This window comes from Rhipicephalus microplus, unplaced genomic scaffold, assembly GCF_043290135.1.
Source record: "Rhipicephalus microplus isolate Deutch F79 unplaced genomic scaffold, USDA_Rmic scaffold_115, whole genome shotgun sequence".
In the NCBI taxonomy this organism is placed as follows: Eukaryota; Metazoa; Arthropoda; class Arachnida; order Ixodida; family Ixodidae; genus Rhipicephalus; species Rhipicephalus microplus.
Genome location: NW_027464687.1, coordinates 427,501 through 440,000, shown reverse-complemented (window position 1 = coordinate 440,000; position 12,500 = coordinate 427,501). Strand labels below are relative to the sequence as shown.

General features: G+C 60.6%; 2 non-coding genes across 2 annotated transcripts in view; both read left to right on the top strand.

Annotated features, from left to right (window-relative positions):
• Window positions 1-8,822: 8,822 nt before the first annotated feature.
• On the top strand, window positions 8,823-10,637 carry LOC142790477 (small subunit ribosomal RNA). The gene has a single exon (XR_012889535.1). It is a non-coding gene; the product is annotated as a small subunit ribosomal RNA (ribosomal RNA).
• Window positions 10,638-12,356: 1,719 nt separating this feature from the next.
• Window positions 12,357-12,500, top strand: part of LOC142790549 (5.8S ribosomal RNA) — a 153-nt gene continuing 9 nt past the window's right edge. Inside the window, exon 1 of the ribosomal RNA XR_012889594.1 lies at window positions 12,357-12,500. This exon is cut by the window's right edge and continues 9 nt beyond it. This is a non-coding gene — a ribosomal RNA (5.8S ribosomal RNA).

Genomic DNA, 12,500 nt, shown 5'->3' with positions numbered 1-12,500 from the left:
TAAGCACCACAGCGTTGTGTCAAAAAAGAGGTGCCTGAGAGAAACGCATGCGACTGCCGTGCTTTGCGGCATAGCACCGTGCGCAAAAACGGTGCGCATGCAAGAGGTGTCAGAGCTAGCGAACTTGTGCCACGAGCAACAGGTCACTAAAAGCCTATAGATGACGGTGTTGGAGGAAAAGAAAAATATCGAGAAAGCACTGCGGTGTGCCGTGCGTAGGGACGGGCGCGCGTGCCACATGCCGCCGAAATATGGGTGTCGGAGAAAACAGAGTGCCGCGCGTAACGAGGGGCGCGCGTGTTACAGAGAGATATGCCCAAACGCATGAAAGTGTACGCAGGTGTCCTAAGGCAGTTTTTTTTTTTTTCCTCATTTTGATGTCGCCCCGGCTGACGCGGTTTTCGTTTTTCCGTGCCGCCCCGGCTGACGCGGTTTTCGTTTTTCCGTGCCGCCCCGGCTGACGCAGTTTTTGCGCCGCCCCGGCTGACGCGGTTTTTGCGCCGCCCCGGCTGACGCGGTTTTCGCGCCGCCCCGGCTGACGCGGTTTTCGCGCCGCCCCGGCTGACGCGGTTTTTGCGTCGCCCCGGCTGACGCGGTTCGGACTTTGCACTTTTTGGCTCACCCCGGCTGGCGGCCCACTCACTCGATCGCCAGGTCTGTTTGCCCCGGTGGTTCCACCGCCAGGCTTAAGCGCGAACTTTTTTTGTTTGTTTTCTTTTGATTAAGCGCAAGCTTTTTTCTTTGTTTTCTTTTGATTAAGCGCGGGCTTTTTTCTTTGTTTTTTTTTTATTTCGCCCCGGCAGACGCGGTTTTTGCGCCGCCCCGGCTGACGCGGTTTTTGCCGCCCCGGCTGACGCAGTTCGGACTTAGCACTTTTCGGCTGTGCCTGGCTGGCGGCCCACTCACTCGATCGCCATGTCTGTTTGCCACAGTTTTCCCGGTGGTGCCGCACCCGGGCTCGCCCCGGCTGACGCAGTTTTCGCGCCGCCCCGGCTGACGCGGTTTCGTGCCGCCCCGGCAGACGCGGTTTTCGCGCCGCCCCGGCTGACGCGGTTTCGTGCCGCCCCGGCAGACGCAGTTCGGACTTAGCACTTTTCGGCTGTGCCTGGCTGGCGGCCCACTCACTCGATCGCCATGTCTGTTTGCCACAGTTTTCCCGGTGGTGCCGCACCCGGGCTCGCCCCGGCTGACGCAGTTTTCGCGCCGCCCCGGCTGACGCGGTTTCGTGCCGCCCCGGCAGACGCGGTTTTCGCGCCGCCCCGGCTGACGCGGTTTCGTGCCGCCCCGGCAGACGCAGTTCGGACTTAGCACTTTTCGGCTGTGCCTGGCTGGCGGCCCACTCACTCAATCGCCATGTCTGTTTGCCACAGTTTTCCCGGTGGTGCCGCACCCGGGCTCGCCCCGGCTGACGCAGTTTTCGCGCCGCCCCGGCTGACGCGGTTTCGTGCCGCCCCGGCAGACGCGGTTTTCGCGCCGCCCCGGCTGACGCGGTTTCGTGCCGCCCCGGCAGACGCAGTTCGGACTTAGCACTTTTCGGCTGTGCCTGGCTGGCGGCCCACTCACTCGATCGCCATGTCTATTTGCCACAGTTTTCCCGGTGGTGCCGCACCCGGGCTCGCCCCGGCAGACGCGTTTTTTTTTTTTCTTTCGCCCCGGCTGACGCAGTTTTCGCGCCGCCCCGGCTGACGCGGTTTCGTGCCGCCCCGGCAGACGCGGTTTTTTGCGCCGCCCCGGCTGACGCGGTTTTTGCCGCCCCGGCTGACGCAGTTCGGACTTAGCACTTTTCGGCTGTGCCTGGCTGGCGGCCCACTCACTCGATCGCCATGTCTGTTTGCCACAGTTTTCCCGGTGGTGCCGCACCCGGGCTCGCCCCGGCTGACGCAGTTTTCGCGCCGCCCCGGCTGACGCGGTTTCGTGCCGCCCCGGCAGACGCGGTTTTCGCGCCGCCCCGGCTGACGCGGTTTCGTGCCGCCCCGGCAGACGCAGTTCGGACTTAGCACTTTTCGGCTGTGCCTGGCTGGCGGCCCACTCACTCGATCGCCATGTCTGTTTGCCACAGTTTTCCCGGTGGTGCCGCACCCGGGCTCGCCCCGGCTGACGCAGTTTTCGCGCCGCCCCGGCTGACGCGGTTTCGTGCCGCCCCGGCAGACGCGGTTTTCGCGCCGCCCCGGCTGACGCGGTTTCGTGCCGCCCCGGCAGACGCAGTTCGGACTTAGCACTTTTCGGCTGTGCCTGGCTGGCGGCCCACTCACTCGATCGCCATGTCTGTTTGCCACAGTTTTCCCGGTGGTGCCGCACCCGGGCTCGCCCCGGCAGACGCGTTTTTTTTTTCTTTCGCCCCGGCTGACGCAGTTTTCGCGCCGCCCCGGCTGACGCGGTTTCGTGCCGCCCCGGCAGACGCGGTTTTTTTGCGCCGCCCCGGCTGACGCGGTTTTTGCCGCCCCGGCTGACGCAGTTCGGACTTGGCACTTTTTGGCTGAGCCTGGCTGGTGGCCCACTCACTCGATCGCCATGTCTGTTAGCCACAGTTTTCCCGGTGGTGCCGCACCCGGGCTCGCCCCGGCTGACGCAGTTTTCGCGCCGCCCCGGCAGACGCGGTTTTCGCGCCGCCCCGGCTGACGCGGTTTTTGCCGCCCCGGCTGACGCAGTTCGGACTTGGCACTTTTTGGGCTGAGCCTGGCTGGCGGCCCACTCACTCGATCGCCATGTCTGTTTGCCACAGTCTTCCCGGTGGTGCCGCACCCGGGCTCGCCCCGGCAGACGCGTTTTTTTTTTCTTTCGCCCCGGCAGACGTGGTTCCCCCCCCCCCCCCCTTTTCGCTCGCCCCGGCTGACGAGGTTTTCGCGCCGCCCCGGCTGACGCAGTTTTCGCGCCGCCCCGGCTGACGCGGTTTCGTGCCGCCCCGGCTGACGCGGTTTTCGCGCCGCCCCGGCTGACGCGGTTTTTGCGTCGCCCCGGCTGACACGGTTCGGACTTTGCACTTTTCGGCTGTGCCTGGCTGGCGGCCCACTCACTCGATCGCCATGTCTGTTTGCCACAGTTTTCCCGGTGGTGCCGCACCCGGGCTTGCCCCGGCAGACGCGTTTTTTTTTTTCTTTTCGCCCCGGCTGACGCAGTTTTCGCCCCGCCCCGGCTGACGCGGTTTCGTGCCGCCCCGGCAGACGCGGTTTTTTGCGCCGCCCCGGCTGACGCGGTTTTTGCCGCCCCGGCTGACGCAGTTCGGACTTTGCACTTTTTGGCTGAGCCTGGCTGGCGGCCCACTCACTCGATCGCCATGTCTGTTTGCCACAGTTTTCCCGGTGGTGCCGCACCCGGGCTCGCCCCGGCAGACGCGTTTTTTTTTTCCTTCGCCCCGGCAGACGTGGTTCCCCCCCCCCCTCCGTCTTTCTTTTTGTTTTTTTTTTTCGCCGCGGCTGAAGTGGATTTTTCGGTGCCTCGACGCCCCGGTAGTCGCGGTTTTTCCGTTTCCGCACGGCCCCGGCTGACGCTGCTCGGTCACAGTCGCCTTTTGTGAGGATTGCAGACTTCTTGAGCGCGGGTGTTTTTTTTTTGTTGTTGTTGTTGTTGTTTTATTACGCATTCGCTCCAGCAGACGCTGTTTAGACTTTTTGTTTCCTCTTTTATCCTGCGACGAGGTGACGAGGTTTATTCGGTGCCCCGCCGCCCCGGCTGAAGTGATTTTTCCTGTCCCGTGCCGCCCCGGCTGACGCGGTTGGGACTTCGCGTTTGTTCGGCCGCCACGGGTTTTGGCGCACTCGCTCGGTTGCTTGTTGTTGCCACTTGTTGCGAACCCAGGTTTCTTGAGCGAGCGCGGGCGTTTTTTCTTCCTTTCTTTCTTTGTTCTATGTGTTAGCGAATCGGCCTTTAATATCACACGAGGACTCACAACCAACAATTTTCAGTTTGAAGTGTAAAAAATCTGCAGGTGTTGACGTAACTGACTTGCCCCGTACCCTTGAGTACATCCATGAAGTTCTCGTAGTACTACTAAATCGCATTATTCCAAGTGGAGAAATTCCCATAAACTTGCAAACCTCTACACGAAAATCGGTGCGCGTGATAAAGTTGAAAATTATCGTCCGATATCAAATGTGCCTTCTATAACACAAATTCTAGGAAAAAAAAAAAAAACACTTGTTCGCCGTTTTCTGCGCCGTGACTGGCAGCACTCCGGCGAAGCGAAACGGGGTCGATTCGAGCACGATATCGGCGTCTTTCGACGTGCTCGCCGGCGACCGTCGCACGAGTACGTCGCACGAGCGCGTCTGCCGGGGCGCCGTTTGCGAAGCCGACGCAAAAGTGGGAACCGCCGCTCGGATGATCGCCGCTTTCGGCAGAGTGAGTGTTGGCACTCCGGGGAAGCGAAACAGCGTGAATGCGCCCACGAAATCGGCGTATTTTGAAGTGCCCGCCGGCGACCGTCGCACGAGTACGGTAAACCGCGTCAGCCGGGGCGTAGTTCGGGACGCCGACGAAAAAGTGGGAAGCGCAACTCGGATCTTCGCCGTTTTTGCAGGAGTGAGTGGCGGCCCTCCTGCGAGACCAAGAAGCATCGATTCGTGCACGAATTCGGCGCCTTTCGACGTGATCGCCGGCGACCGTCGCTCGAGTAGGGCAAACCGCGTCTGCCGGGGCGGGCTTCGGGACGCCGATGCGAAAGTGGGAAACGCTGCTCGGATGTTCGCCGTTTTTGGCCGAGTGAGTGCTGGCACTCGGGCGAAGCCAAACGGGGCCGATTACGGCACGATATCGGCGTCTTTCGACGTGCCCGGCGGCGACCGTCGCACGAGTACGGTAAACCGCGTCAGCCCGGGCGGAGTTCGGGACGCCGATGCGAAAGTGGAGAACGCCGCTCGGATCTTCGCCGTTTTTGGAGGAGTGAGTGGCGGCACTCCGGAGAAGCCAAGGAGCGCCAATTAGCGCACGATATCGGCGTCTTTCGACGCGCTCGCCGGCGACCGTCGAACGAGTAGGGCAAACCGCGTCTGCCGGGGCGGGGTTTACGACGCCGACGCAAAAGTGGGAACCGCCGCTCGGATGTTGGCCGTTTTTGGCAGAGTGAGTGCTGGCACACCGGCGACGCGAAAGAGCGCGAAAGCGCCCACGAAAGTGGCGTATTTGGACGTGCTTGACGGCGACCGCTGCAGGAGTACGAAAAACCACGTCAGCCGGGGCGAGCGACCCACGGCGGTCTGGGTGCTTATCGCTGCTATTATAGGGGCACCCCGGCAGACGCAGAAAAAAAAAAATTTTTTTCGACCTTCTTTTTTGCTGGTCGAGCTCGGGTAACCCAGGTCGCAATGGGAGCCGCGCACGAAAGCGGCGTCGCGAGACGCGTTCGCGGTCGCTAGTCGCACGAGCTCGGCAACCGCGTCAGCCGGCGCGGAGTTCGGGATGCCGACGGCTAAGTGGGTACCGCTGCTCGGATGTTCGCCGTTTTTGGCCGAGTGAGTGCTGGCACTCCGGCGAAGCGAAACGGGGCCGATTCGGGCACGATATCGGCGTATTTCGACGTGCTCGCCGGCGACCGTCGCACGAGTACGGCAAAGCGCGTCTGCCGGGGCGAGGTTTGCGATGCCGACGAAAAAGTGGGAAGCGCCGCTCGGATCTTCGCCGTTTTTGCAGGAGTGAGTGGCGGCCCTCCTGCGAGACCAAGAAGCATCGACTCGCGCACGATATCGGTGTCTTTCGACGTGCCCGCCGGCCACCGCCGCACGAGTACGGCAAACCGCGTATGCCGGGGCGGGGTTGGCGACGCCGACGCAAAAGTGGGAACCGCCACTAGGATGTTCGCCGTTTTTGGCAGAGTGAGTGCTGGCACACCGGCGACGCGAAAGAGCGCGAAAGCGCCCACGAAAGTGGCGTATTTGGACGTGCTTGACGGCGACCGCTGCAGGAGTACGAAAAACCACGTCAGCCGGGGCGAGCGACCCACGGCGGTCTGGGTGCTTATCGCTGCTATTATAGGGGCACCCCGGCAGACGCAGAAAAAAAAAATTTTTTTTCGACCTTCTTTTTTGCTGGTCGAGCTCGGGTAACCCAGGTCGCAATGGGAGCCGCGCACGAAAGCGGCGTCGCGAGACGCGTTCGCGGTCGCTAGTCGCACGAGCTCGGCAACCGCGTCAGCCGGCGCGGAGTTCGGGATGCCGACGGCTAAGTGGGTACCGCTGCTCGGATGTTCGCCGTTTTTGGCCGAGTGAGTGCTGGCACTCCGGCGAAGCGAAACGGGGCCGATTCGGGCACGATATCGGCGTATTTCGACGTGCTCGCCGGCGACCGTCGCACGAGTACGGCAAAGCGCGTCTGCCGGGGCGAGGTTTGCGATGCCGACGAAAAAGTGGGAAGCGCCGCTCGGATCTTCGCCGTTTTTGCAGGAGTGAGTGGCGGCCCTCCTGCGAGACCAAGAAGCATCGACTCGCGCACGATATCGGTGTCTTTCGACGTGCCCGCCGGCCACCGCCGCACGAGTACGGCAAACCGCGTATGCCGGGGCGGGGTTGGCGACGCCGACGCAAAAGTGGGAACCGCCACTAGGATGTTCGCCGTTTTTGGCAGAGTGAGTGCTGGCACTCCGGCGAAGCGAAAGAGCGCGAATGCGCCCACGAAAGTGGCGTGTTTGGACGTGCTTGACGACGACCACCGCAGGAAAACGAAAAACCACGTCAGCCGGGGCGAGCGACCCATGGCGGTCTGGGTGCTTATCGCTGCTATTATAGGGGCACCCCGGCAGACGCAAAAAAAAAAAAAAATTTTTTTTCGACATTCTTTCTTGCTCGTCGACCTCGGGTGACCCAGGTCGCAGTGGGAGCCGCGCACGAAAGCGGCGTCGCGAGACGGCTTCGCGGTCGCTAGTCGCACGAGCTCGGCAACCGCGTCTGCCGGGGCGGAGTTCGGGACGCCGACGGCTAAGTGGGAACCGCCGCTCGGATGTTCGCCGTTTGTGGCCGAGTGAGTGCTGGCACTCCGGCGAAGCCAAACGGGGCCGATTCCGGCACGATATCGGCGTCTTTCTACGTGCTCGCCGGCGACCGTCGCACGAGTACGGCAAAGTGCGTCTGCCGGGGCGGGGTTTGCGACGCGTACGCAATAGTGAGAACCGTCGCTCGGATGTTCGTCGTCTTTCGCCGAGCCAGTGCTGGCACTCCGGCGAAGCCGAACGGAGCCGATTCGGGCACGATATCGGCGTCTTTCCACGTGCTCGCCGGCGACCGTCGCACGAGTACGGTAAACCGCGTCAGCCGGGGCGGAGTTCGGGACGCCGATGCGAAAGTGGGAAGCGCCGCTCGGATCTTCGCCGTTTTTGGAGGAGTCAGTGGCGGCACTCCGGTGAAGCCAAGGTGCGCCAATTCGCGCACGATATCGGCGTCTTTCGACGTGCCCGCCGGCCACCGTCGCACGAGTACGGCAAACCTCGTCTGCCGGGGCGGGGTTTGCGACGCCGACGCAAAAGTGGGAACCGCCGCTCGGATGTTCGCCGTTTTTGGCAGAGTGAGTGCTGGCACTCCGGCGAAGCGAAAGAGCGTGAATGCGCCCACGAAAGTAGCGTATTTGGACGTGCTTGACGGCGACCGCCGCAGGAGTACGAAAAACCACGTCAGCCGGGGCGAGGGACCCACGGCGGTCTGGGTGCTTATCGCTGCTATTATAGGGGCACCCCGGCAGACGCAGAAAGAAAAAAAAAAAAAAATGGGGACATGGCGTGCGTCACCGTGCGGCTTCGCAGCGTTGCCGAAGTCGCCGAGCCCTTCGACTGAGCCGAACGGCGGACAGGGAACGTTGGTCGGCCGTTCTAACCTGTCGGTGCCACGCCGAGACGTCGTTAAGGAAAACCGCGTCGTGGGCCTCTACGACGCCGTCGAGTCGTTGTACGTTTGGTGTCCAGCGTGTCGGCGGCGAGTAGCGGACACGTCGTTCACGACTTCGGTCTTTCGCAGTCGACGCGAACTTGCGGAGAGTCGTGGTGCCTCACGTTTTCGGCAGAAACCGCGGCGGAATTTTCCCGTGCGTGCGCGCACGACCTCGGTGCTGTGCCGTCAGCGTAGTGTTGCACAAACTCGTGGCCTACCCAAGGTGCGGTACGTTTGCGGCCGTATCCTCGGTGGGAATTTCGTGAGTAGGGTCGCAAATTCTACGACCTCGGCGGGTTTGAGAGCGACGTAGACTTGTGGCACGCTCAACGTGCCACACGTTTCGGGGCACACCCGCGGTGAAATTTTCTCGAGTACGCTCGTATTAGTGCCCAAGGAGGTCTGGGTACTTATCGCTGCTATTATGTGGGGGTTCTCGTGAGCGGCGTACGCGAAAGCGACCGGGTGTCTGATATGCGGCGGGCTTCGGCCTCGTCAAGCGTGTCCTCGGGTCTGCTCCAGGGGAATCCACGGCAGTCGTCTGCAGCCTCATCCGCTTGATGCGTTAGGGGCTGGTTGTCGGACGGTGCCGTTTTACCACGATATCGAGGTGTGTTCCGTGTCGTCCTCGGGCGATTCAGATGCGAAAGCGCCGAAGACGCGGGCGTGACCCGTCGTCTGGCGGCTTTGCAGTCTCGGCTCCGTTGCTAGTTCCGGCCGGTCCACCGACAGTGCAGCGGGCTTGGGCAACCCGCACGGCGCGACCGAGTCGATGCAACGAAAAAGAGCGAGCATGAACGTGCTTCTTGCCGCACGGCTCCCACTCGTCTTTCGGGAAGGTTGTGCCGTAGCGAGCTCGAACGCCGTCATCTCGGAGTGCAAAATAAGCGTGTTGGGGCGCCTGAAGGTGGCCTCCGCCGCACACAGACTGCGTCCGGCCCGCCGAAGGCGAGGACGGACGCGCAGTCGAACGATTACCTGGTTGATCCTGCCAGTAATCATATGCTTGTCTCAAAGATTAAGCCATGCATGTCTAAGTACATGCCGAAATAAGGCGAAACCGCGAATGGCTCATTAAATCAGTTATGGTTCCTTAGATCGTTTCTTCCTACTTGGATAACTGTGGCAATTCTAGAGCTAATACATGCAGTGAGCCTGGAGCCCTTTGGGTAACGGGTGCTTTTATTAGACCAAGATCGATCGGGTTTCGGCCCGTATTGTGTGGTGACTCTGGATAACTTTGTGCTGATCGCATGGCCACGAGCCGGCGACGTTTCTTTCAAGTGTCTGCCTTATCAACTTTCGATGGTAGGTTACTTGCTTACCATGGTTGTTACGGGTAACGGAGAATCAGGGTTCGATTCCGGAGAGGGAGCCTGAGAAACGGCTACCACATCCAAGGAAGGCAGCAGGCGCGCAAATTACCCACTCCCGGCACGGGGAGGTAGTGACGAAAAATAACAATACGGGACTCTTTTGAGGCCCCGTAATTGAAATGAGTACACTCTAAATCCTTTAACGAGGATCAATTGGAGGGCAAGTCTGGTGCCAGCAGCCGCGGTAATTCCAGCTCCAATAGCGTATACTAAAGCTGCTGCGGTTAAAAAGCTCGTAGTTGGATCTCAGTTCCAGACGAGTAGTGCATCTACCCGATGCGACGGCTCGGACTGAACATCATGCCGGTTCTTTCTTGGTGCACTTCATTGTGTGCCTCGAGATGGCCGGTGCTTTTACTTTGAAAAAATTAGAGTGCTCAACGCAGGCGAGTCGCCTGAATAAACTTGCATGGAATAATAGAACAAGACCTCGTTTCTGTTCTGTTGGTTTTTGGAATACGAGGTAATGATTAAGAGGGACGGACGGGGGCATTCGTATTGCGGCGCTAGAGGTGAAATTCTTGGACCGTCGCAAGACGAACTACTGCGAAAGCATTTGCCAAGAATGTTTTCATTGATCAAGAACGAAAGTCAGAGGTTCGAAGGCGATCAGATACCGCCCTAGTTCTGACCATAAACGATGCCAACCAGCGATCCGCCTGAGTTACTCAAATGACTCGGCGGGCAGCTTCCGGGAAACCAAAGTATTTGGGTTCCGGGGGAAGTATGGTTGCAAAGCTGAAACTTAAAGGAATTGACGGAAGGGCACCACCAGGAGTGGAGCCTGCGGCTTAATTTGACTCAACACGGGAAAACTTACCCGGCCCGGACACTGGGAGGATTGACAGATTGAGAGCTCTTTCTTGATTCGGTGGATGGTGGTGCATGGCCGTTCTTAGTTGGTGGAGCGATTTGTCTGGTTAATTCCGATAACGAACGAGACTCTAGCCTATTAAATAGGTGCGGGGTTCCCAGCACCTTACAACCTTCTTAGAGGGACAAGCGGCTCCTAGCCGCACGAAACAGAGCAATAACAGGTCTGTGATGCCCTTAGATGTCCGGGGCCGCACGCGCGCTACACTGAAGGAAGCAGCGTGTCTTTATCCCTGTCTGAAAAGACTGGGTAACCCGTGGAACTTCTTTCGTGATTGGGATAGGGGCTTGCAATTGTTCCCCTTGAACGAGGAATTCCCAGTAAGCGCGAGTCATAAGCTCGCGTTGATTACGTCCCTGCCCTTTGTACACACCGCCCGTCGCTACTACCGATTGAATGATTTAGTGAGGTCTTCGGACCGATGTCCGGCGCGGCCTTTCGGTTGCGCCGGTCTGTTGGAAAGATGACCAAACTTGATCATTTAGAGGAAGTAAAAGTCGTAACAAGGTTTCCGTAGGTGAACCTGCGGAAGGATCATTAACGGATTGTGAAGGGTGAGCGCCTCAGCTGCGTCTGCGCCCGACACTTTCTGCCGCTGACCCCGTTTGGACGCGGGGTCGGCTTTTCCCCACGGGGCTGCCTGAATGTGGAGCGGCACCCCGTGACAAATTGTTGCGCCCAGGGGACGCCAACACCGCGACCTTGGACGGTCGGCCAGGTGGCGGACGCGGGTACAAACGGCGCAACGCACTCATAGGTCGGCTTTCGACCCGCCACTGCACCGTGGCTCGAAGCGCTCGAAATGCGCGACCCGACCGCTGCGGGACCGCCTAGTACTGTAAACAGGAGCGGCGGAGCGCGAACGGCGAGTCGTGGTTACGTCGGTAGAAGGCGAGGCTGCGCGTTCCCGAAACGCCAGCCGAGTGCCCTCCCGACCGTTCGAGCGTGCAAGAACGAGACCCGACAATCGCGCGGCGACTGCCAAGTACGAGAGGAACGGCACAAGCGTCGGCGGTCGGTCAAGGAACTGGCGATGTGACGGGTCCGCTGTGCACCAGTGCATACCGTCCCGCCGTCCGCGGCAAGCGCCTCCGCGTCCTCGGGTGACGGAGGCTGCCGGTCGGTTCTTGCAGGCGAGGGATCTCGCTGGCACCGGTTCGCGTTGACGCGCGGCCGGTCATGGCACGGCGATGCGACGGCCGAGGTGCGCAGTACTCGATGGAGGAACCGCACGCTCCGATGACCGTCCCGCCCTCCGCGGCGTATGCGTACCGACCGTAATGGTTGCAGCAGCGCCGGCCGGCTTTTGAATTCGCCACACGAAACACGGTGCGAGATCGCGGTTAGGGGAGCGTCGACGTTGCCAGGCGTTTTGCTTGCTGCCGAGGGAAAGGCGGCACGGCCACGTCGCGCTCGTCGCGATTAGCGGGTCTGCGCGCTTTGGGAAGGTGCCGCAACGACTTGCCGAAAGAGGAAGCACGGAAGAACGAGGGACTTGGACGTCCCGACAATTGAACGCACTTGCGGCCAGGCCCTTGCTGGCTTCGTTCTTCCGCCTCGAGTAGGCTCGTACGCGGCTCCGGCGCCGAAAGTGGTCCTTGGCACCGACTTCGGTGGACGTGGGAAGTGCCGCGCAAGTACGGCGCGCCTGGCTCCACCTGTTGGCTAAAGTAGGCAGCCGGATCGGCATTTTGGTGTGCGGTGGCAAACCGTGGATGCGAAAAAAGCTTGTGCGATTTCGTGGAACAAAAAGCGGGGGTCCCCCTTTTTATGCGGAGGAGACCGACCCGCCTGCCGTGGTGAACCGCGACGCCACGGTAAAAACGGGAGAGGCTTGTCGATGGGACCGTGCATCCCGCGCTCCACGGAGGCCGGGAGGCGGCCGCCCGAGGAAATGTGTAGCCGTCGAGGCCCGCATCTGCGTGCACTCTTATCCAAATGGGTGTACCGCAGGCATTTTCTGGTTAGGCGGGCCAATGAGAGCGAGCACACAACGATACCTACGGGTCCGGCTTGGAGAACCGGCTTCGACGCCTCCCGAGTATTTATAGAGGGGTGGACCACGAAAGCACTCGCAAGTAGCGAAAGCGAAACGCCGTCCGAAACACACCGTTTGCTCGATTTGCGGCAGCCGAAAAAGGCGCGGCAGAGTTTTGGAGTCCAAGCGTGCGCTGAAAAGCGCCCTTCTTGGCCACTGTTTGGCCGAGTGCCAGAAACGTTTGGTTTTGACTGTACGGAATTGAACAAACACTTTTTCACGACTCTAAGCGGTGGATCACTCGGTTCTCGGGTCGATGAAGAACGCAGCCAGCTGCGAGACTTGGTGTGAATTGCAGGACACACTGAGCACTGATTCTTTGAACGCACATTGCGGCCTTGGGTCTTCCCTTGGCTTCGTCTGTC